The sequence below is a fragment of the Eulemur rufifrons genome, chromosome 19 (genome assembly GCF_041146395.1).
Source record: "Eulemur rufifrons isolate Redbay chromosome 19, OSU_ERuf_1, whole genome shotgun sequence".
In the NCBI taxonomy this organism is placed as follows: domain Eukaryota; kingdom Metazoa; phylum Chordata; class Mammalia; order Primates; family Lemuridae; genus Eulemur; species Eulemur rufifrons.
In genome coordinates, this window is record NC_091001.1 from 60,153,054 (window position 1) to 60,176,989 (window position 23,936).

A 23,936-nucleotide genomic window follows, 5' to 3' on the forward strand; every position below is an offset into this window, starting at 1 on the left:
GGCCAGGCCCCGGCTTTCTAATTCTAGAGCTAAGAACAGACTGGTTTCCTTGACAACAGAGATGAAGTCTGCTCATCTGCTGCTGGGGGTGGGCTTTTGTGTGTCTGTGGAAAGCACTGGGACTTGGGGACAAGAAAGGCAATCCTTTCTTTATCGATACAGCAAGCCATTTCTGAAAACTCGCCAACTCTCACTGTATTATTAACAATATTAAAACGCTCCCAGGAGGCACAGTGACATCAGTTATGTAATCTGCAAATTGGGAATCCAGATATAGAATCTTTCCTTCCTTTCCCCTGCATTGCCTCTGATCCTTGATGTATGTTAGCAGACCCACAACCCCTTTTTGATAACACGTTTTAAATGTCAGCTGAACATGTACTCACCCTTACATATCTTGAAGGCTAAAGCAAAAGCCTTTCTTCCTTCCTCAACTAGCAATGATTCACGTGGCCAGGATGCTGGGAGGAAATTTAACTCAGCACTTGATAAGCTGATGCTGGCTCAAAGCTGCACTTGTCAGATGGCACCCTAAGAAAAGGCTCTGGGATCCAAACCCTCATTCTTGGTGCAAATCAGAAGACTCCTGCTAAAAGCTGGTCCATTTGTTTAACCAGGAGGCCCGATTTCAAGGCAGCACGTCTTGGTAGTGGCTTGGTGTTTTATTCATGCACCGCCTTCCCTCCTATGCATTATTAAAGCCTCCTTAAAAAGCAGCCTAGGGATCACTGGGGAGAAGAGCAGGCAGCAGTGCTTTCACGTCTCCCTGCGAGAAGCAACATCTGCTGTCGGAAAAACTCAGGGAAAAGATTCCGCAAAATTGTAGCCTATGGCAAATCTAATGGAGATGGCCCTTGGACCCTGGGCATATAAAACTAGCTAATTTGTTCAAGCATGGCCAATTTTTTTTTTTTTTTTTTGCATCTATGTCAGTGCACTGAATTCTTGAATGCTAAATAACATAGATGGGAAATTGTGAGCGGGACTTACGTGCCAAGAGTGACTGTGATGAGACGGGAATTAATTAGCAGCGGAAGGCGGCTTCAGACAGATGTATGAACAGACAGATGGAGGCCAGAACCCTGCACCGTTTCCATCAGACGTTTCAGCGACTGTCTCCTCTTGTGAAGTTCGCAGCTCTGGGGCTCAAATTTAGCTCCTGCATGTCTCCCTCCCCCCAGTAACCAGGGGGTGAGCTGTGGCACTCTACGGCCCTCCACACAGTTCCTTTGTTTCCTTCATCTCCCCAGGGAAAGACGCTGACTTCCCCAGACAAACAGGCTCAGCTTAGGGGAGGCTTTAGTTGGCCGAGTTCTTTGTCTAGAGGCAACCTCCTGGCCCTGGGACCTTGCTGCTCTGGTTCTAAACAGACAGGGTCTTCCTGCGCATTCCTACCTCCCACACCCCTGAGGGCCATCTGAGGACCAGACCCCTGGGTTTAGTCTGTCCAGTGCCTTTTCCCCCATGCAGTGCCTGGAATGCCAGCTTCAAGCCCCGGCTTCTCTGTGTGGTGTATGGTTCAAGTGTACACCCAGGGATCAGGAAAAGCTTTCTGTTTCATATGTATGTGATCCTGATTGGTCCAGATACTCATTGCATTCAAATGTTTCTCAATCAGATAGAAATTGATTGATGACTTACTGTAAGCCTAGCATTGGGCGAGGTGTGTAGATCTGGATCTTTGTAGATGAGCTTTAGGTAGGAGTGGCACTGGCTACATCCAGAGCTGCTTTGGGTGGGTTGACAAAATGGTTTTGTAAACTGTGAAGATCCAAAGGCTTCCTAGTATATATTTTTTGTACTACTACATGATTTGGTTGCAAACCACCAACTTTGTCCAGCCTTCCTTCAGAATCATGGCTGGGTTCTCACCTGCTGCCTGTACCACTTCATCCTCTTAGCCCGAGGAGAGGGGAGGGGAAGATGGAAAATATGACTGTGAACATCACCTTGAGACATTGGGTTCAACAGAGTATCAGAAATTTCATTTTTCCCGTGGTGCCTCAAAAATGAAGGATGGAAAATACCCCAAAGAATTTTCCTTTAGCATCTTCTGGTGCAGAGCCTGCTGCTTGTTGGAAGATTTGGTTAAGGAAACTTAACGTTGGTTAGTGCAGCGTCTACCTCCTGTTGTGGGACTGCCAGATGTGACACATGGGGGCTGGCCATCTAGCAGGTGCCCCTAATGGAGGCAGTGACCCCGGGGAACAGCAGAAAGCCAGCAAAGCTCAGCAGTGTGTCTCTGCAGGGGTCTGCAGAGGGATTTGTCTTTTCCCCAGAGGTCCATTCATAACTCCAGCAAGAGACTGTACAGCCGCACGCGGTTGGTGCACTTTGAGGAAGGAGGGGACTAGAAGGGTCTTGAGGAATAATCTCACTGCACTTAGGTCCATATGATCTCATTGACTGAACCGATGCTTATTGAGTGCCTCTTTCTGAACACGATTCTAGGTGCTGCGGATCCAGTGATAAGCAAAATCAGACTCCCCTCTTAGAACTCCCAGTCCGATGACAGGTGAAAGCCTGTTCTGGTTCTTTGCTATTTTTAGGATTTCAGTAAAGAAGTTTTCACACAATGAGCTCTCCCCCAGTCACACATGGTCTTTGTACTTACTTTTGTCCCCTACCTCAGTGTCAGCCTTTTGCTTATGTCTCCTTTCCCCCAAAGAGGAAGCAGTCCCGAGGTGGTAGTAGCTGTGCATGGCGGCAGCCCGCCCAGGCAGGGTGGTCCTGGGCAGACCCTGGGTAAGCTGACGTTCCTCCTCCCTCCTTCTTTGGTGCCCCCTCAATCTCTAAGTACCCCTTTTCCCAGCTGTTCAAGGCCCTTCATTACGACAAAGTAAAGCAGCCTGAGACCTCCAAGTGTGTCTCCCTAAGCTCTCCATGTTCTCTTTGGGTTTCCCGTCCTGTCAGCCCCTGATGTCTGCAAAACACCGGAAAGAAAGCTGTCTCATTAGGTCACACGGATGTAGGAAGGATTAACAAATACAGTCACCTGTCGCTTAACATTGGGGCTATGTTCTGAGAAATGTATTAGGTGACTTCATTGTTGTGTGACCATGATACAGTGCACTTACACAAACCTAGATGGTCCAGCCTACTACACACCTAGGCTATATGGTCTAGCCTACGGCTCCTAGTCTACAAACCTGTACAGCATGTTGCTGTACTGAATACTGTAGGCAGTTGTAACACAATAGTAACTATTTGTGTATCTAAACATAGAAAAGGTACAGTAACAATATGGTGTTTTCATCTTATGGGACCACCATCATATACCTGGTCTATCATTGACTGAATTGTGGTTATGCAGATTATAACTGTATCCGATCTACTCTCCCAGGAGCGCTGACTTTTATAAAGAGGAGACATATCAGCCAAATAAATTTCCAAATGATCGAACTTCAGGCAAAGGGGCGTGGGGAGGACGTGTAAGCAGCCTGAGGAGACCTGAGGCCGAGCGCCCCAGCCCCGCTCAGCCCTGGGGGTTACTTGCCTTGCCTCCCAGCTCACACTCACTGTGGCTGTCTGGCCCTGCCGTGCAGTGAGTGCAGGTATGTGCGCATGTGTGCGCCCCTGTCTTCTTCTTAGGTCACTGTTTAACTTGCGTGGGTCTGTGTAGCTAATCTTGGCCCATAGGCCCGTGGTGCGGGTCTGCCTTTTGAAGACCATCTGTGTCCAAGGGCCTAATGTGGAGCCATGCTCACATGTCCCCGTCATCCAACCCTGGGGGAGTCACTGTCGTCTTCTCTCACCACTCCATTCACACCGGTGGGGGGAGGGAAGGGAAGAGATGAGATATTTCATATATACCATCCCAGGGCTGCAATTTGGGAACAAATAGGATTCATTTTCTTGACACTATCTTTCACCATTTATTGCCCGTGGGACTCTTGAGAAATTATGAAGTGTTAATTAGCAGAAGCTGTGTGTATTTAAAATATATGGCATGTTTAAATAACTATTAAATTAAACCTACTTTGCAGAATTGAGAAGCCATCTGGTCCAAAAATCTGAGGACTTGAATTTTGCTGCATATATTAAAAGAAATTTTTAAATGCTTCTGGAAATGGTCATTTTTTGTATCACATTTATTTCCTTAAATATTGAAACAGACGCTGGGAGGCAGGCAGTGACCTGGCTGTGGGCTGTTCTAGTTGAGGCCTCTCCATCTCCCAGAGAAGGTGTAAATGTTCCTAACGCCAGAGGGCATGTGTGGAAAGCGAAAGGCCTAGAACTACTGCTGGGGCTGTTCCTTAGAAGTCACATATTTCAAAATTGTTGATTCCAGTGACTCTCAAGTCTTTTGGGTTAAAAAGCATTTCCTGCCATATTTTGCAGGGGTGCAGAGGGCAGAAATCAAGAAACCCAGTCCACTCCCTGACAACGAGCTATCAGTGTGTCTGTTTTTGGACAAATCACACCCATGTTGGCCTTGGTTTTTCATAGGTTTAATGAAGGGGGGGGGGGCAGTGTTGGGCTATGTATTAGTCAGGGTCTAACAAGCAAAATAGAAACTTCTTCAAGTGTCTCAACTGGGAATTTAACACGGGAAATTTACACAGGTAATGGAGGAGCTGAAAACAATCAAACGGGGCATGGTGAGGTGGCACAGGGATTAGCCACAGCAGGAAGCCACTTCCACCCCGAGGCTGGAGGGAGAAAGGGAGCAGCTGGTGTTAGTCTAGCCCAGGAGCCATGGAAGCTGGAACATGCAGGCATCTTTGGAGGAAGCTGGGGCCATGGAGGAGACACCTCTTGAGCTGGAGTGTGAGAGGACATGCCCTGGTGTCCCCTCCTGTCTTGGGCCAGGGCCCTCCATTGCTCCCAACCTGGCAGGAAGCCAGCTGACACCGGAGCCCGCAGGGTCAGCAGGGAAGGCAGAGGAACCATTAGGCCAGCAGAGGCCCATGCTGGGTTGCCTCTGCAGTCCCTGGAACTCCGCCACTCAGTGAGAGCTGGAAGCCCGACCTATCCTTGAGGGTTTGCCAAAGGGAAAATCACGCCAACAGGCCCGAGTGGTCTTTAGTGAAACTTCCCTACCCCGCCGTCAGAAATGAGCATTGCACTTTCCTTTTTCTGCACCGCGTTGCCTACATGGGAGAGACAAGGCAAGCCTTCAGGGAAGGTGTCTGTGCCAGGGGGTGGAGGGGAAGGTGCAAGAGTGGGAGAGGAGGAGGAAAGGGGACAGGAGAGGGATTGTGTTTGTGGGTTGGAGAGAGACAGATGAGGCCCAACTCAAAGGCACAGAGGTCAAAGGGCTGGGGATGATTACTGTCTGTGCAAAAAGATGGGTCCTGGCAATGTCCATAGCAGGTTTTTCTCAAATACTTAATGTATAGTCACACATAGCACCTTTTTCCTAGAGTGTCTTTAATCAACACCTGTCAAGCGGGATTGATTGGGTTTCCACTCACCTAGTGTGCCTCCTCCTGAAGGAGGGCGGGTGACATTAACAAGCATGCTCTGACGTCAGCCCAGGACAACCTCCTCACGTGGGCATCTCAGCCACGGTGGAATTTAAGGTGTGGACCGACCCCCTTCTCTGGGCTTCAGGCACCTTCTTATCTGTAAAGGAGGGGGCTTGGGCATGCCTTGAGGGCCTTCCCAACTCTGTGACTGTGGGGCCCAGCCCAGACCCTGGCAGACGGGTGCAGGAAATGGCCCTTTAGGCCACCCCAGATGAGAGCACATGCTGGGTAACCGTCATGCTCACACATGGCCACATCCCATGAGGTCCAGACTGAGAGCACGGCTGTGGCCTCAAGGACGGCCTGAGGTGACCAGCAGCAGCTCTTTGTAATAACTCCAGGGCTTTGCTTGCCTTTCTTGAGTGTGAAATGAGGAGACTATAGAACACAGCAATATTTCTTACAGATCTACTTTTCTCTGCCACCCTGTGCCCTTGAACCTCACAAAGCCACTCCTCTCTCAACACAAGGCCCCTAAAAATTCATATTCTTCCTTGAAGGTCCTGTCCTCTGTTGTCTCTGTTCAAAGATCAAAAGAGCAGTGAGGTACGGCAGGCTCTTGGAGTTCAGGGAGGAGAAGGGTCTGAGGGGAGTGGAAAAACTTGGAATACTCATGCATGAGTCACTTTTGTCCTGACTCATATGCAGAGACGAGTAACAGCAGGGAAAGAAGGTTCTGGTGATGAATGAGAGGCACTAGAGCCGCAGAGAGCGAGGGGGAGTTAGGCCTTGGAGAATGGAAAGACCTGGCCGGGGAAGGGGAAAGATCTGGCCTGAGCCCAGCCTCGGAGGCAGGGTCACTTGATGGGAAGCACTGGGCACTGGTGTGGGGTGGAGAAGGGGGTCCCATTGCATGTAGAAGAAGAGTGGGAGATGATGTCTTAGCGGCAGCTTGAGGAGCTTGAAAGCCAAGATGACTTTATCCTGCTGTCCCGAAAGAAATGGCATGGTGTCAGTCCGCCTGCCCTGAGCCCATGGCAGACACTGGAAGTCGATCCTAACATTCTTTCCAACTGAGTGCAAAGAAGGACTCAAACTCTAAGGCAGCAGCTACTGATCGTTTGGAGTTGGTACTTGATAGAAAGCCTTGTGACCATTGTGGCTATGGACGAGAAGTCATGGATGGTTTCTGTGAAGCATTTTAGAAATATAACCATGTATGTGGGCTGGATTGGGGTGGCGGCCTGCAGAGAGACCAGTGGGAAAATGCAGTGAGAATTCAGGCTAATTGACATCTGTATCTCCTGCCCATTCCTGCATTGGATTTGGTGGACCAGATTTTTTTCCCTAACATAGGCTCTGTGAGTGGGAAAAGCCACCCCCTCCTCCCTCATCCTCAGGCATTTATGCCAGTGGCCTCTCCTCTCTGATCTACCAAACTAAGCTTCTCCATACCCAGTCATCTAAGAGCTCAGGTTATGTTGGAGGTGAATTCTTGTCTCCTTTCTGGATCAGGTGTTTTTTATCCCATAAAAACATTAGGACAAGAGTCCTGATTTGTAAGTTTCCATCAAGTTTTTTGAAATTAGGAAATTGGGATTCTGCCACCAAAATTTCCATTCTCCCAGGAATTGTCCTGGGCCCTTTGTAAGCCAGGGATGAAGAAATTTTTTTTTCCCCCCTAGCCATAAGGATGAGACCATTTCTTGGTTGACCCTGTTAGGGAGTGATGAACTGGAGCTGTCAAAATCCATTAGCATTGCCTGGGTGAGCTGCTGTTCAATTCAGAAGCATTGATTGAGCCAGGGACAAGTGCCACTAAAGGTCAATGACTTGCATCCACTCTCCCGCAGCTGCAAGCTGGGCTCTCACACACTGTCACAGTGGCCCAGCGTTATAGCTGATGGGATGTACAACCCCTGCCCCTTTGTTCCAGTGGTTCTGTTTGTCATCATAGTACTGCTGATGACATTATGCTCTTAAGCCCTCCGTGCTCAGAGTGTGGTCTGTGGACCAGCAGCATTGGCATCACCGGGAGCCCTTGAGACATGCAGAATCTCAGCCCTCACCCCAGACCTGCGGAATCAGAGCCTGCAGGTTAGCGAGAGCCTCAGGTGATCTGTATGCACATTAAGGTTGGAGACATGCCACAATGGCTCTGGAGGCCAGAAGTCCAAAATCACAGTGTGGCAGGGCTGTGCTCCTGCCCAAGGCTCTAGGGGAGAATCAATCCCCTCTTGCCTATTCCAGCTCCTGGTGGCTCTGTGTTCCTTGGCTGGTGGCTGCATCACTCCAGTCTTTGCCTCCATCGTCACATGGCCTTCTCCTGTGTGTCTGTGTCATATAAGGACACTTGTGATAGGATTTAGTGTTCACCTGGATAATCCAGAATGATTTTATCTTTAGAGTCTTAACTTTATTACATCTGTATAGATCCATTTTCCAAACAGGGTCACATATACAGGTTCTGGGAGTTAGGACATGGACATATTTGGTGGGTGGGGAAGACACCATTCAACCCACTGCAGACCCCTTGGAGCATTCCCAGACAGGGTTCCTCCTAGCCCCTTGCCAGTGCCCACCTTCAGCTGGTGCAGCCTGGTTTACTCACACTGACTGAGAACTGCTGGATAGGCCCAGCCTTACTGAATGCTTTTTCCGTGATGGGCCTTGTCCTACGTGTTGCACTTGGATGAACCCACTCAATTGCAGCAATCCCTTGGGGTGGCTACCATAATCGCCACTCTGCTTTATAGATGAGGAAACTGAGGCACAGGGTGGTTCAGTAACTTGCCTAAGGGCTCACAGCTTATAAAGGTGAACCCGGGATACAAACCAGGCAGCCTGTGCAGTCTTTGTTCTTCACTGTTATGTAATGATGCTTCTGAGATCATGAGGGTTTAAAAAGTTGCCTTCCAGGTAGAAAGGAGAGGAGATGGAGGAGAGAGATGGCATCAGGGGCCTTTGTCCCACTTCCTGGGAGGCTTGGGCACAAAGAAGGCCAAGATATAACGTGGGCAGCTGTCTTGCCTGCACCCCACACTGCATGGAGGTCGGGGGGGCCCCAGCTGTTGGCACCTGGAGGATACGGAGCATGTCTCCCTCACTAGTGAGTGGCTGGCGCCTAGCACAGTGCCCTGCGTCTGTGTCAGAGGAGCACATGCACAGCCAGGGCCAGCAGCAGCCCTGAGTACTGCTGCCCCGAGAGGGGGTACACGTCAAGGAGACCCAAAGCAAAAGCAGAGAGTCTGGTAGTGGGACCCAGAGCTGCGAGGGGGATGACACCAGGCCTCCTATGGTGTGAGCAGGTGAGTCACACAGGCGGCTTGAGCTCTGGAAGGCCCGCGTGCATAGGAGTGTTTGTGGGGGTGGGAGTGGGGCTGGGGGGCAGAGACATTATGCCCTGTATAGCTGCATGGCTTCATTAGGAAGCCGGCTGCTGAGCCAAGTTCTGAATCCCTCATGAAGAGACCACCCAGAAATGCAGGTGGGACATTTCTTATGACAGGGGTACCGCTATGGTCACCATCTAAAAATGAGGCACACAGAGGTGGAGGGAGTTGCCCAAGTCACACAGCTGCAAGGCCCCTCTCCCCTCAGCACAGGGTGGACTCTGGAATGACAGGCGCATGGCAGGACAGTGCCTAGCACGGTGCCTGGACATAGCAGGTACTTAAAAGTATATGTATTTATTCCACCCTAACCCCTTTTTCGTTTAACACCATGTAGGTACACATTTCCATGGGCGAGCTTTTAAGGGCTAAATGCCATGTGGGTGTTCATTATCAAAGGTCGTTGGATGGATATTTAATGTGGCCCATCACTTGGCACGTGTATCCTCCCTTGGGCTGTAACACATTCCATGTGCTTATTAACCAGTGTGTGAAGCCTCACTGAATTTGCTTTAAAGGCCTTTTTTTGAGTGGTAAGAGGTGGGGTCTCCTCTTGCATTTACCCTCTTGATACTCTTCGTGATGCTTGGCCTTGGTTTGCAGTCCTTTGCTACCTTTTTTTTCCCAGACCAAAAATTCTCACCCCTTACTCTGAGTTCCAAACTCAAAGAAGCCCTTCCCAAGGCACAAGTGTGTCAGGAGATGGCTGGGCATGGCCTTTTGTGCCTGTAATAAATGGCTGGGTCAAAGGGGACAGGGAATTAGCTGGAAAGACCTGCAACCCAGTCTAGGCATTCTCACCACCGATGCAGGCAGCACTGTCACCAGCACTGGAGGCGCTAGATTACCTGCTCAGATGGAAAAGTAGAGCCACCATTTAAAACTCATATCACCTAAAAATCTACTTGTGTCTTTAGTACAGAAGTTCATCAGCAGACGTAACCTACCTATTTTGTTTTTTTGTTTTTTTGAGACAGAGTCTTGCTCTGTTGCCCTGAGTAGAGTGCAGTAGCATCATCACAGCTCACTACAACCTCAAAGTCATGAGCTCAAGCGATCCTCCCACCTTGGCCTCCTAGAGTGCAAGGATTACAGGCATGAGCTACAGTGCCCAGTCCACCTGTCTGATTTTATTAAGCTCAGTTTCACGGATTCATTGGCATTCCTTTGAGAACATTTGATGGGGCAGTCAGCCCAGATGCGTACTTGCTGGCAAGATGGAATCCAGACGGTGATTTAAAAAAAATTCAATTGTTGCAATGTCAATAAACCATATAAGGAATGACTTAATAGGAGCACCTAACATTTATTGAGTCTTTACTATTTGTCAGCCCTGTGCAAAGCCTGTGCTTTCATATATTATCTTATATAAACCTCTAAGGAGGACTGTTGCTCTCCACATTGTACAGACGAAGAAACTGAGGTTTAGAAAAATCGAGTAACTTGTTCAAGGTCACATAACCGAAAGATGCAGAGCTGGGATTCAATCCTAGGCCCTTAGTACCATCCAGAGCCTGGATTCTTGGCCATGATCCTGCAGGGGGGTGCCAGTTCCCCGGGTCCTTCATGTAGTGAGATAGGTATTTACCCCTCCCCAACACAGTCCTTAGTTTTCTCTGATCTCTCTACTCCTAACTTTGGGAAGATGCAGGGAAGAATCAAACGGCAGATCTGGGAGGGTTCTTGCAGAGAGGTGTAGGGGATGGGAGCTAGCACTGGTTGAGCACCTACTATGTGCTAAGGCCCTTTGGAGAATGCTTCCAGCCAGTGTGGTTTACGTGGGCCCAGACCATCAGAAATCCCAGTAGTGGATCCATCTCCACTTTCATCGCTTCTTATTGTCTTTTAAGCTTTGGCTTTCTCGTCTTAGTCTGGCCTTGCCTTATGACATGATGTGCTGCTCCGCAGAGGAGGAAGATGCCTCCTCAGCAGATGCACGGAGGTGTACGTGGATGTACGCTGCGTGAGAACTTGTTTGGGAGCCATGCTTATCCGGTCTGCCTTGCTGTAGATGTCAGGACACTGTACTGGGCAGAAGCAGGGATTGATGGCTAACCAGTCTGGTCTACCGATAAGCCCTGATTCAGGGTGTCAAGGGGTTCTCCTCAAGCGTTTGTGGCCTGTTTCTCTTGTCTCATCCCTCGGTGCCCTGCCCCAGTAGATGACATGCCACCCACCATGCGAGAGGCAGTCCCATTAGTTGGTGACACTAACTTCTAAGTTGAGTTCCTGTACTTCATAGATTCTAAGATACACCTTTCCCCCCACGTTTCAGCATCTTTGAAATTAGGATATGTCCTCCAATCAGTGATGACTAATAATTGGCAATGGTTTTTTTCTTAGTAATATTTAAAATAATTGGTGTGACAATCAATCAATCAAGGATGTCTTAGATTTGAAGAAATACAAGATGCCAATGTTCACTTTATTTTTATCCCTCTATCAAATCAACACCTGGGCTATATCTCTCTGCCTTCACTTCTGAGACCTGCATCAAAGAAAGGTCTTCCTTGTGCTCACTTGTGTGACTCACCTCACATGTCATTTCTTCAAGCAGATGTCCTAGGTGTGAGGCTGACCAGGGCCTCCAGTATCTGATAGCCCTCAAATTGTTATCATGATGTTTCTCTTTCATCTCCTCCTTCCTCTATCTTATTAATACTTTTATGGCATCTCAGGAAGTTGTGAAGCAGAGAGTCAGATTTTAAGAATTATGGGCTCATATAAGTATTTATTTCCTTGAGTCTGATGTTCATAGCCCAATCGCTCCACCACCCAGAAATGAGTTTGATTGAAGTTTGTTTTTTATAAAAGGAGTACTTATAACCTGGATGTGGGATTGGGCCTGTTTCCTTGATGGCCATCTTTTTATATCTCTAGTCTTAAGTGAACTGATCGCCAAGGTAATTGCTTTGGTCATGTTAGTGCAGAAATTGCCTGGAGGTATTAAAGGTCACTATTAATTATGTGTGTACCACACTTGATTTCCAGAAAACATGTGGCTTTCTCATCACCTTTTGCTAGAAGCTATTTTTCCTGAAGGTTGTGTCTTAGGGGACTTTATTTCACCTTATTGGAGAATACAGGAAGAGAAAATTAGAAGTGTCTTGAGAAAAGACACTTTAGAGGAAGATAAATGATCTGGAAGACTCAAAAGAGGCATTTACTTCTGACAATAATCTGCTATGGGAACCAGAAGAAAAATGTAAGAAAACTTGTGTCCTTAATAAATACAATTCAAAAAAAATATGGTTTCTAAGAAATGGGAGAGGACAGTCATAAGGAGAGAATAGACTAAGATAAAAAGATCTTGGGTAAAAATGGACATAAAGTAAGGAAAGTATGCAAAAAGACAAAATGTTCAGTATCTGAATTAAAATCCACATTAATTTTGGGGAATTAAAATTAGCAAAGTAGAAAATAACAGTGACAAACTGTCAGAATGTAAGGAAAATGTCAACAATAAAACTAGTGAGAAGAAAAATGATAAATTTAGAGAACAGAGATGTAACATATGGGTCATTGGTGATCCTGAAGGAGACACTAGAATAAGTGGAATAGAATTAAGAGAAGAGTGGGAAATGGTGGGAATATGTTTTTCATGGTAGGCAACCTGCTGTTACAACAACCTCAGAGACGCCAATCAGATGCTCAGGGGGCTGCCTGCAGTGACACCTGCTCCTCCCATTTGGTGGCTGCATCATTCCCTAGGGCCTGGGAGTTTCCACTGGAGCCTCTGCCTCCAGCAGGGAGGCAAGGAAGGAGAAAGAGAGCGGAGAAGGCACCTCTGCTCTTGATCGCCTGGGCTACAGGTGATGCCCGCACTTCTGCTCACATTCCATGCGGTCCTATCCAGATAGAAGCGGGGCTGGGGAGCACATAGCATTACCTCTGACACATGAGTATGCAAACACACACACAGAAACATACAGAAGTTGAAACAGCTCTTTCCTTAATATCTCCATGAGAAAATTCAAACTATAGAAAATTGTTGGGCAGAGGAGTGGAAAGTCAACAACATACCTCCTATTTTTGCCATCTTGTTCCAGACACCCTGTGAAGGCCTGAGCCTCCCTGCTCAGGCTTTTGGGAACACAGACGTTCCGGAGCCCAGCACTTCTCCGTGTGAGCCTTTAGACCCTCCCCCCTTACTTAACCTATTCCTTCCAGTTCCCACCACCCCCTCTTCCTGGGCCTCCTAATTTTCTTCCTCCCCCTCCCCCCAGCACACCCAAGCCTCATTTGAGTTGTGGATTTTCACAGCTTCCCCAGTCTGGAGAAGAAAGAAATATGTTAGCTCACCCTCTAGTCTTTCTTATTTTCTCTTGTGCCCAATTAGTGGGGGAAAAAAAACCCCCAAAAAACAAAACCAACAAAACAACTTTGACCTTAATGTGCTAAAAGAGCATACTTTTCCACCTCTTGTGATCTGGGATATGGTTCATTCTATTAGACACAGAAGGCCACATCAGCTAACGGCTGTTTCCTGGACTTCTTGTCTGGGGGTAGGCATGGGGACAAGAGTAGCTCTGCCACATGATTCAGTGGGTTACACTTCAGTTTCCTATTGGAGGACGGATGCTCTCAGACTGAGCCAAAAAGCAGCATCAACCATTTTATGCTTGAACTAGATTAAGGTAAAACTTTTCAAAATGTAGCTCCATTGACATTAGATACAGTCTTGGCAAAGGGTCGACAAGATGACTGCTTAAAAGTGTCTGAGATTGGATTCCAGGACAGCCTGAGGTGGGGAACGGTGAATCAGAGCACGAGTCAGCTCAATGAGACAGCCTTTGCGATGAGCTTTTGTCTGTATCGTCTCCGGGTTTGACTGACCCTTTCGCTGAAGGCACCGAGTCTGTGAAGGCTGAGCTCAGCCCTCCTGCCCGGCCAGCATCATCTCTGCAGCACCAGGGCTTCCTGGGCGCCCCCCATTTTTCCCGTCAGGAAGGCATGAGGTCCACATGGACTTGTGATCAGTGGCAGAGGCATCTGACGAGTGGGTTGAAGCCCAGTGCTGGAGCCTCGAGGTTGGGAGCCCCCTGGTTGCCTTCGTGAACCTTCACTGGAGCACTGTGCCCCGGTATTGTTTTTTTTTTTTTTTATTTTATATCATCTTATTGTTATGGGGGATACAGAATTGCAAGTTACATACGTTGCCCATGTACCGCCTTTCCCCCCAAGTCAGAGTTCCACACGTGTCTGTTCCCCAGGTCATGCTCGTTGCACCCATCATGTAGGTATATATCCCTCCCTTGCCCACCCCCCCTTCTCGAGTCAGCACCTTCAAGCATTACCATTCCCCAAACGGTGCGCAGTGCACTCATTGTGTAGGCATACCCCCATCCCCTCCTCCACCCCCCACCTCAGTCTGATATCCGATTGGTGTCGTTCCCAGATGTGTATTTAGGTGATGTTCAGGGAACCAATTTTCTGGTGAGTACATGTGATGCTTGTTTTTCCATTCTTGGGATACTTCACTTAATATAATGGGTTCCAACTCTCTCCAGGAGAACCACAGAGATGTCGTATCTTCATTATTCCTTATAGCTGAGTAATATTCCATGGTATACATATACCACAGCTTACTAATCCAATCATGTATTGATGGGCATTTGGGTTGTTTCCACATCTTTGCTTATTGTGAATTGTGCTGCTATAAACATTCGGGTACATGTGTCTTTGTTACAGAATGACCTTTTTTCCTTTGGGTATATGCCCAGTAATGGGATTGCTGGGTCAAATGGCAGGTCTACTTGAATCTGTTTAAGATACCTCCATAATGCTTTCCACAGGGGTTGCACTAGTTTGCAGTCCCACCAGCAGTGTATGAGTGTTCCTGTCTCTCCACACCCATGCCAACATGTGTTGTTTTGGGTTTTTTTGATAAAGGCCATTCTCATTGGGGTTAAGTGATATCTCATTGTGGTTTTGATTTGCATTTCTCTGATGATTAGGGATGTTGAGCATTTTTTCATATGTTTGTTAGCCATTCTTACATCTTCTTTTGAGAAGTTTCTATTCATGTCATTTGCCCACTTTTTGATAGGGTTGCTTGATTTTTTCTTGCTGATTTTCCTGAGTTCTAAATAGATTCTTGTTATCAGTCCTTTATCTGATGTGTAGTATGCAAAAATTTTTTCCCATTCTGTAGGTGGTCTGTTTATTCTCGTGACTGTTTCTTTGGCTCTGCAGAAGCTTTTTAATTTAATCATGTCCCATTCATTTATTTTTGTTGCTGCTGTGATTGCCTTGGGGGTCTTCTTCATAAATTCTTTGCCTAGGCCAATGTCTGTAAGAGTCTTTCCTACATTTTCTTCTAGAATTCTGATTGCATCATGCCTAAGGTTTAAGTCTGTTATCCACCGTGATTTGATTTTTGTGAGAGGTGAAAGCTGTGGGTCCTGTTTCAGTCTTCTACAAGTGTGTGCCCCGGTATTATAATGCTCTCTCCGTGACCCCCTCATCATGGGCCTTTTGAGAAGGGGGATTGTGGATTACATCCCCTGACTTCCCCAGTGGTGGCCAGGCCCATGGCAGGCATGTAGCGAAAGGACTGTTAAGATCAAGCAGGTCTCAGGGACTGGCAGCCCTGGGAGTACATGTGCGTGACCCACTGCCAGCTGTCACCACTGCAGCCTGCTGTCCTCCTGAGGGGGGCCAGCAGCATCCTCTTTACCTAAACGCACAGCCACCTGTCAGAGTGAGTACCAGAGGTGCCTGCTCTGTCCCCTGCTGTCTAATCCCCATCTTCTGTGTTGGGAAGTTCTGAGCCATCTTGGTTCTGAGCCCCACATGCCAGAAACAGGAACAGAATTATCCTTTTAAATGCCGGCCAAATCCTCGGGTCTTCTGCCAGGAATATAGAGCCTGGGCTTTGGGCCTTGGCCGTTTGCTGGTGCTCATTCCCCACCTTCCTACCAGGCCCCTGGCATCCACTCGTCTTCATTTGGATGAGGAGAGGAGAGTGTGGTGAACTCAAAAGAGAACAGCTCTGGAACCAGATGGGTTCCAACCCAGGCTCTGCCCTTCACCAGCTCTGTGGCCTGGATAAAGTCACTCAGTTTCCTGGAGCCTCAGTTTCCTCACCTGAAAAACCAGAATGCTGGGCCCTTCGCTGCGGGGCTGGGGAGAAGGGCCCAGCACAGCAACAGGCACCTACGGGGCTGCACAGCTTTTGCTGATTGAATGTCTTTCTTCAAGGTTTAACTCAGGACCTTGGTCCTCATCCATGTGGACCCACGGATTCATAAGCATCAAACACAGTCATTTCACATCACCCCAGCATTCATTGTCAGCGCCCTATATTGTGTTGGCCTTAACAGTTGATTACATACCTGTGCATATGTGCAGATATCTATGTATATTTCATTTGCATTCATGTTTTTCATGAATATGAACATGACCATGGGCCTCTACACTCAGGGCCTGATCTCATTTCTCCCAGGTATCTTCCCTTTCATGTCCAGTTCCAGTTCTTGCTCACTCCCGGGCACCAGTAGATACTTGACAAGTAACTGTGTTTATCTAGAAGGAAATGGAAGTGATTCCAAGTCTGATAAAGTATTTGGGCCCATTCATTCCACCACAGTCCAATTCCCGGGTAGCAGGAGAATGGAACAAATTTCCTACTAACTCTTAGGTTTGAATCCCTTTGTTGGAAGGCTTTTAAAATTCACTGGACTTCGCTAGGAAAGTGTGCATCAGGGGTGCCCAGAAATAAGCACTTCTGGGGCCTCCTGCAGCAGTGAGAGGGTTGAAGGATTCTTCCAGCCCAGGGGGCTTCTGGAGATGGACATATAGATATTTCACCTTCGCTCACCTGCCTCCTTCTCCCTTTCTTCTTTTAAACTATTTTTGGCCCAAATGATCACAGCAGTTAATACCTGATGTAGAACTTTGGAAAATTCATAAGCGTGAAGAGATGATGATAAGCTTCCCCCATGATCCCGCCACGCAGAGGCATAAGCTTTCTCTATCTGAACGCGCCAGGCAGGGTGTGGTCAGTCCCTGTTCAACTGCCTCCACTTACTCTGCAAAGTCGCAGCCGCACGGTCATCATGCCTCCTGTCTCACTGTGGGAGTCTCATTCGGTGATCGGTGAGTTTGGGTTCTCACTTCAAGCCTGAGGCTTGGAGCAAATGCTGTGCTGTCCTTGCCCACAGCTGACCTGTGGGGCCCAGGCCTGGGGCTTTCGGGGGCTGGCGCTGCTGAGGGGACCCGTGGCTATGGCCGTGGTGAGCAGCTGGGAAATGGCAGCTTGTGCCATCTTTCCACCTTGGGCTCTTGGTGCTGAGTGATACAGACTGTCTGTTCCTGTCTGTGGACCCCCCAGTGAAGTGGCAGGTGACAGCACCTACCTCCTCTCTGGGCATGTGGAGCTTAAGCAGATCTAACGAAAAGTCAGACACCTTGGGCATCTGTTACTCCCCTTATAGACCTTTCATTCCTTTTACAGCCAGAAGGAATGATCCATAGAAATGCGATTTCACACTCCAGTGGTTACATGTACTTGGTCTTCAGTGGGACAGGGAAGAAAATGCTCCGTGACAGGGAGCGTGTTTTGTGATTTGCAGGCCCCAGCTGCCTCCTACCTGGGTGAATCCCAAGCAGGGTCTCTGGTGAGGAGGGGTCGGGGGTGTGAGGATGCGAACTAGATAGAGGTGTCAAAAGGGAGCTCTGGGGTCCCCTGAGCAGATTGGAGGGTCCCAGGCGAGGGCAAGGGAGGGGGTGCTTGAGAGAGGTGAGAGGCAGAGAAGGAGGTGAGGCTGGACTTTGGCGAGCTGGGGCGGTGCGGTTGCCGTGCGCTGCGTGGTGTGTAATATTACCTTCTCTGTCTCTCCACCGTCAAGGTTGGATTTGGTAGTGTGCGAGTTGCAGTCAGTTGCTGGGATTCGGCTCCAAAATAGGCATGAAGGGTAGGAGGAGGGGCCCCGCCATTGGGTTATATACCAAAGCACACTTAGTATAAGAGGAGGTGATTTAGGCGCTAGGACCCCTGTCATGCACTGTTCCACTGACACCCACACGTCACTCTGACATGGGCAGCATCAGGGTCTGTCTCCCCGCAAAGTGCTGTGAGCTCTCCTCGGGCCACACTCGCCCCTGGGACACCCGGGCTGGACGGTGCTGCTTTGGTAAGCTGTCCTAACTCCTCCCAATTCACCACTAGTTGTATTTTAGTTCAGCTAACATTTATTCAGCACCTACCTGGCACCAGGCCCTATGGCACCAGGGAGGATAGAGAAATGCTGAAGACTCAGGCTTTGCCTCCTAGGAGCTCTCGGCAACAGGCTGATGCTGTCAGGCTGCAGGTGGAATGGAAGAGGTGAGTAAAGTGATGTGAGAGCCCGAGGAGGCGGGTGCGGGGGCAGGCTCCGGAGGAAAGGACACCTGGGGTGAAGAGGAAAGGGTGTTCCTGGCAGACGCCAGCACTCATGAGGAATCTGCCTTGTGCCTCTGAATCGCCCCTGGAGGGCGGGGCGGGCACTGGGAGGCCCAGGGGGCTGTGGGTGTCGGCTAAGAGTCTGGAAGGGTGGCCTACAGGCTGGCCGTCCTCAAGGAGAAGAGGCTGGGCAGAGAGAGAAAGGCCCAGCCCCTGGCTGGGGGCTGCTGGGCTTGAATTTTTAACATAGAGCATGCATTGTATTTGACAGAGCAAATTCAGATTTAAACATTTTTTTTATTGATGCATAATAGAAGTACATAGTTTCGGGGTACATGTGATTATTTAATACTTTCATATAGTTTGCAAAGATCAAATTAGTACACTTGGGACATCCATCACCTTAAATATTTGTCTTTTCTTTATGCTAGAACTATTTGAATTCTTCTCTTCTAGATATTTTGAAATTTACAATAGAGTATTGTAAACTATAGTCGCCCTACTGATCTGTCAAACACTGGGTCTTATTTCTTCTCTCAAACTGTACATCTGTACCCATTAAGCAACTTCTCTTCATTCTCTCCCCTCCCTTCCTGGGGTTTAAAATTTTATATTTGGAAAATGTGAAAAGAATACCTGTCATTTTTGTAATAGAGTCCAAATTTGACTAAGTTTTGGCTGGAAGAGCAGAAATTAAAAAAAAAAAAAGGTTAAGGAACACTGCCCCTGGTGACAGGGATGGGTTTTTAGCAGGGCAGTGACACGCATCAGCCAGATTTGCATTTTTAGAACAGCGACTCTGGTGACCGAGTGGATGTGCAGGGCAAGAAGAGGGAGTCAAGGCTGCCTCTCTGGGCCATGGCGGGTGGGCGGGGGTGGGGGTGGGGTGACCGGTCGGTGGGAAGCAGGGAGGAGGGGCTGGCTGGGGAGAAGGAGGCTGCAGCCGCAGAGTAAGCGGGAGTGACGGTCCATTTGCAGGTTGACTTCAAGGTGGCTGCAGGACACATGGTGGGCAAAGGCCCCTGAGTGTTTTTTAATGTCTGGGTTCACAGTCGAGTGGGTGGCCGAGAAGGACTAGAATGCACTGTCCTAACTCTTCCTGCCTCAGAGCCCAGCCTGACTGCACACTGAGAGCAGGGGGCAGGTGGCCCTGAGGGTCGTGCCTCCTGTGCTTTCTGAAGCAACCAGGGGGTGTCAGGCACCTGCTCTCACTACGTGGGGCACCATGGCTCACCCTGCTCCTCGCTTCTCAGCTCTGCCTGAGGGCTGAGGGTGGCTGGAAGCTGGGGTGAGCTAGGCTCTCAAGGCACGTGCTGGGAAGCTGAAGGCTGAATGGGGGGTGATGCTGGGCTTGATACCACAGCCCATGCCGGCTCAGAAGGTTCTATAGGGCCGGGGTCACCCCAAGCTCCCCCAGGGCAGCAGCCCTGCCCCAGGTGCTGGGGCCCCTCTCGAGTGGCCCTGGCATCAGGCCTCTTCCTCTTCCGTTTCCCTCATTACAACTTGCTGATCCGGTGCCGCTCCTGCCCTGCTCAGCTGGCCCCTGCAGTCAGATTTGACAGTTTCATTGCCACAGGATAATGGTTGACAGGTAATACACTTGCCTCCAATACCTCTCAGGGCTATTTTCATTTTAATGAGGGAGTAACACCATAACCCAAGGAATGGAGCTCTAATTGTGGAATTTCACACCAGTGGGGATTGGGATGGGAATTATTTTGTTCAGTGTACACTCATCTGGGGGATAGATGTCTTCTTTGTTGCATAAAGGCCACAGGCCACTTCTAGGGGCAAAGGATTAATTCTATTAATGGACACAAAAATAGTTCAGACTCTGAAAATTAAAATCTTAGCAGGTTATGTCCACGGGGCAGCCTCAGACCTTCATGGCAGGGGCTTCTGGGGAAGGGGAGGAAGTTTGAGGGGAAAAAACTTACCTGGCTCCAGGATGGGTCCTTCGGGAGGGCAGTGGAGGTATGTCGGCAAACCCCACCCTGGGGTCAGCCCTGGGAGGGAGGGCATTGGACAGAGGCAGCATCAAGTGGTGGCTGTGATCCTGTTCTTGCTAAAATTAAAACCACTGGAAGGAGGACCCCAGCTGGCACTGGACTGCAGAGCGCAGAGCCCAGCTCTTGCAAGCGACTTCCAAGTCTCTAACTAGAAGGGTGAACATCAGGACTGGGCCGGGGACCATCCAGGCCCTGAAGTGCTGAGCCCTGGGCCCCCTGGCTGGGTTGAGGAGGAGGCTGCACCTCAGTGGGTGTGCAGATGTCCTGGACTCCCACAGGCGCATTGCACCTGGCCAGATGAATTCTCCTTGCCTCGCATTGGTGGGATGAGTCCCCCCAAATGGCTCCACTCTGGACAGCATTGGGTGGGGGATAGAGCTGAGCTGTGAGCCCAGAGCCATGGGCAGGTGGCAGGCTGGGGGCTGGGGGTGGTCAGGGATGCTGCCAGCTGTGGATGAGACAGCCCCCAGCAGCTCTGGGTCTGAATGACAGGGTGTCCAAGTGAAAATAGAAAACTAGTTTTGTTGTTGTTAACATTTTGGTAAGTAACCCTCTGAAGACTCTGATCCCCAGGATTTTTGGAGTAGTGACTCACCCTTGTTGGTAAGGTATTAACAACTTTACATTCCTCCTTCAGTAGTTCTGCATGACCTGTTATCCAGGCATTAGCTGGGGGCCTTTCTCCTTGAACTCTAGCTGAAATTATCTTGAACCAACCAATTCGTGGCCTGTGCAAATCTAAAACTCTCCCACCTTCCTGGGGTGTGATATTCTTCAGCCTGCTTCCACCTCTTGGACTGCATCCAAAATTCACTCACGTCTGCATCTGTGAGTTTAGCAGCTGTTAGTGAAGTGTTCTGGGGTCTCAGGAAGGGAGACCTTTGCAGCAACTTGTGATCCCCTCTGGGCTGGCACAGGAGTTCCACATTCTGCTCTCTCCATGGTACAGAGCGGCCTCCTTGCTCTGAGGCCTTGCCAGCCAGCCAGCAAAGGGATTTTCCAATTCCTCTCTTTAAAAGGATCCCAACTGCCCTTTTAAAGATATCATTTGCTTTTAACATAAACATTCATTTCAAGTTCATCTTAAAGAATTGCCCAGCAGTCCTTCAGATAAATTGGGTTAATGGTCATGGTGGCGCAGACAAGGCCCTGATGTTCGTTGTGTTTGTGTTTTCCAGTTTCCACCTGGATGTGTGAGGCTGTGTAGATGTGGCCGACACCCTGAGAGTGGAGCAGCGGGTGCAGACCGAGCACTGACAGGGAGCCCCGGACAGGGCCGGGCCAGCCTCCTGGTGAGTAGGCAGCAGTTTTTCACGGAGATGGGGAGAGATGCACACTTTCTGGTTGGATCTATCACATGAGGTTGAGCTTCCAGACGCTCAGGTCATTGCCATGAACTCCCTCTATCCTGCTGACCAGGAGCTACCTAGAATCTGCAGGACCTTAGTCTACTCCCTTCCCCTACCCAGTAAGGGCAGCAGCCCCTACAGCATCCTGTGGTCAGTGTGACTCCCAGCAGAGAGAAGTCACCACCTGACAAGGCAGCCTGCTCCATCTTCCCGTCCCTGAGCAGTTGGAACATTCTCCCTGATGCCCTCAGCTACAATCCACCTGTCTGTAACACCAGCTGGTTTCCTGCTTCTGGCCCCTGAGGTTCCGGGGAATCGGCCTAATCCTTGCACACAGCAGCCCAGCAGATGTTCAGGGTCTGTGATGGAGTGGAGAAGCGCGGGGTCTGGGGCCAGGGACAGACCTGGCTGAATCCTGATTCCACTGTTACCTGGGTGACCTTGGGCGAGTTAGTGAACCTCTCTGTGATTCAGTTTCTTTCTCTGTAAAGCTGGGACGATAATATCTCCCTCATAGAGTGGTCCCAGGAATGAAAATAAATCACGAATAAAAGTTGCCTGATGATGTTATGTCACCAATTCTCTGTCACCCACTGGCTCTCCTACAATTCAATTCAATTCTGACATGAACTATCTGAATTAAAGGGTGCACAAGGTACCTACCACAAGTGAAAGAACAAGGTCACCAACAAGACCGCCCACACTTCAGACACCAGCCACAGGCCACAGCCCATCCACACTTGTGACTGACCTGACCATAAATATGGGGGTTCTCATGACCCCTCTGCTGGCTCAATAATCCATTAGGATGATTTAAAAAACTTACTGAAAGTGCTGTACTTGTTATCGTAGTTTTATTATAAAGCTCCAACTGAGGAGCACCCACATGGAGGACACGCAAAGCTCAGGGCCTGGGGTGGGGTACACAGAGCTGTCACACCGTCTCCTAGCATGCCAGTGTGTTCACCAACCAGGAAGCTCCCCAGGCCTCCATGGCTACAGTTTGGTTTTTTCCCCATCAAGGGGCTTCATTGCAGAAATCATTTGCCACTTGACTGAACTCAATCCCCAGCCCCTCTCCCCTCCTTGAAGGCTGGGGGTAGAGCTGAAACTACAACCTTGTGGCCATGTGCCTGGTCTTTCTGGGGTGTCCAGGCCCTCCCCTGAAACTGGCTAAGGGCCCACCAACAGTCCCCTTATTAGCATAAACTCAGGTGTGATGAAAGAGGCTCATTATGAATAAGAAAAGACATTCCTATTGTCTTCTGGACATTTTAGAAATTCCAAAGGTTTTTGAAGCTTTGTGCCAGGAGCCAGGACAAAAACCAGATATATATATTTTTTCTATCATGCCTGACCCAGCTAACGCTGGTCTCTGATCTTCAGCATCCTGCTTAGCCTCTTTTTTGTGATCCCCAGATTGACATGTTTCCATTATCTGGTTGAAAAACAGGTATTCTCAGTCTTTTTCTGGATGTTCTTCTTTTTGTTAATATAGCTCAAGACTGAATTAGTTTTTTGTACTAAAACACACAAGTACAGATGTTTAGTGTGTACCTGTTTATAACTGAATCACAAGCCTCTCATTACTTGAATCCCTAATGCTAAGATGATTCCAGCCCCTACATGACACATAATAAGAGTAAATAGTTAATACCACTTGCTGTGTACTAGGCCCTGTTTTAAGTACATCACATACATTAACTTTGCTAATCCTCACAACCACCTTTCAAGGAAGTTAAATTGTCGTAATCCCCAGTTTATATATGGGGAAGCTGAGGCACAGAGCAGTTAAGTCACGAGCCCAAGGTCACAGAGCTAATAAATGGCATAGTCAGAGATTTGAACCCAGATAGTCCTGTTCCAGAGTCTGTGCTTTTCGCCACTAAGACCGGCTGCACAAAACTTTGATCATCTCCACGTTTTGCGAGGAGAAGGAAGGAGCACAGAAGGACACCTCTGATTCATGAAGCCGAAGGGTTTGCCCAGGCCCCTGTTGTCATGGGGATGGAGTCAGGACTTCCATATCCTGTGCCACCCCCACTGGAACACCTCTGGAGCAGCCCTCTGGGGCTGGGCTCCAAAGAGGGAAGGCAGACGCACGGGCATGGTGGTGTGGGCTCCTGTCCCTCAGGCCCAGAGTTTCTCTCGGTTCCTCCTGCTTCAAGGAGTGGAGAGCTGCTTCACAGCCGCCACGGACCCGTTCCTGGGAGATGCGGCCACTCCATGGGAAGGGGAGAGGATCAGCCTTTTCCTGCCTGGATGGAAAGGATTTATGCTAGGAAGGCTCGGGACCAGGCCCATGCTGGCCAAAACCATCTCATTCCCAGAGCAGCTGAGAGTTCGGGCGGTTCTGGAGCTTGTGGGGCCCGGAGCGCTAGGGAACACAG

The 23,936-nt window shown here is 49.1% G+C and overlaps 1 protein-coding gene across 2 annotated transcripts in view; it reads left to right on the plus strand.

Annotated features, from left to right (window-relative positions):
- The window catches only part of ADD2 (adducin 2), a 101,025-nt gene that overhangs the window by 34,072 nt on the left and 43,017 nt on the right, over positions 1-23,936 (plus strand). Inside the window, exon 2 of one of the 2 annotated variants that reach the window (XM_069494284.1) lies at positions 21,376-21,489. The exons of the other annotated variant lie outside the window; for it this stretch is intronic. The gene's annotated coding sequence lies outside the window, so the exon portion shown is untranslated. The remainder of the gene's footprint in view (positions 1-21,375; positions 21,490-23,936) is intronic. 2 annotated transcript variants of the gene reach the window in all.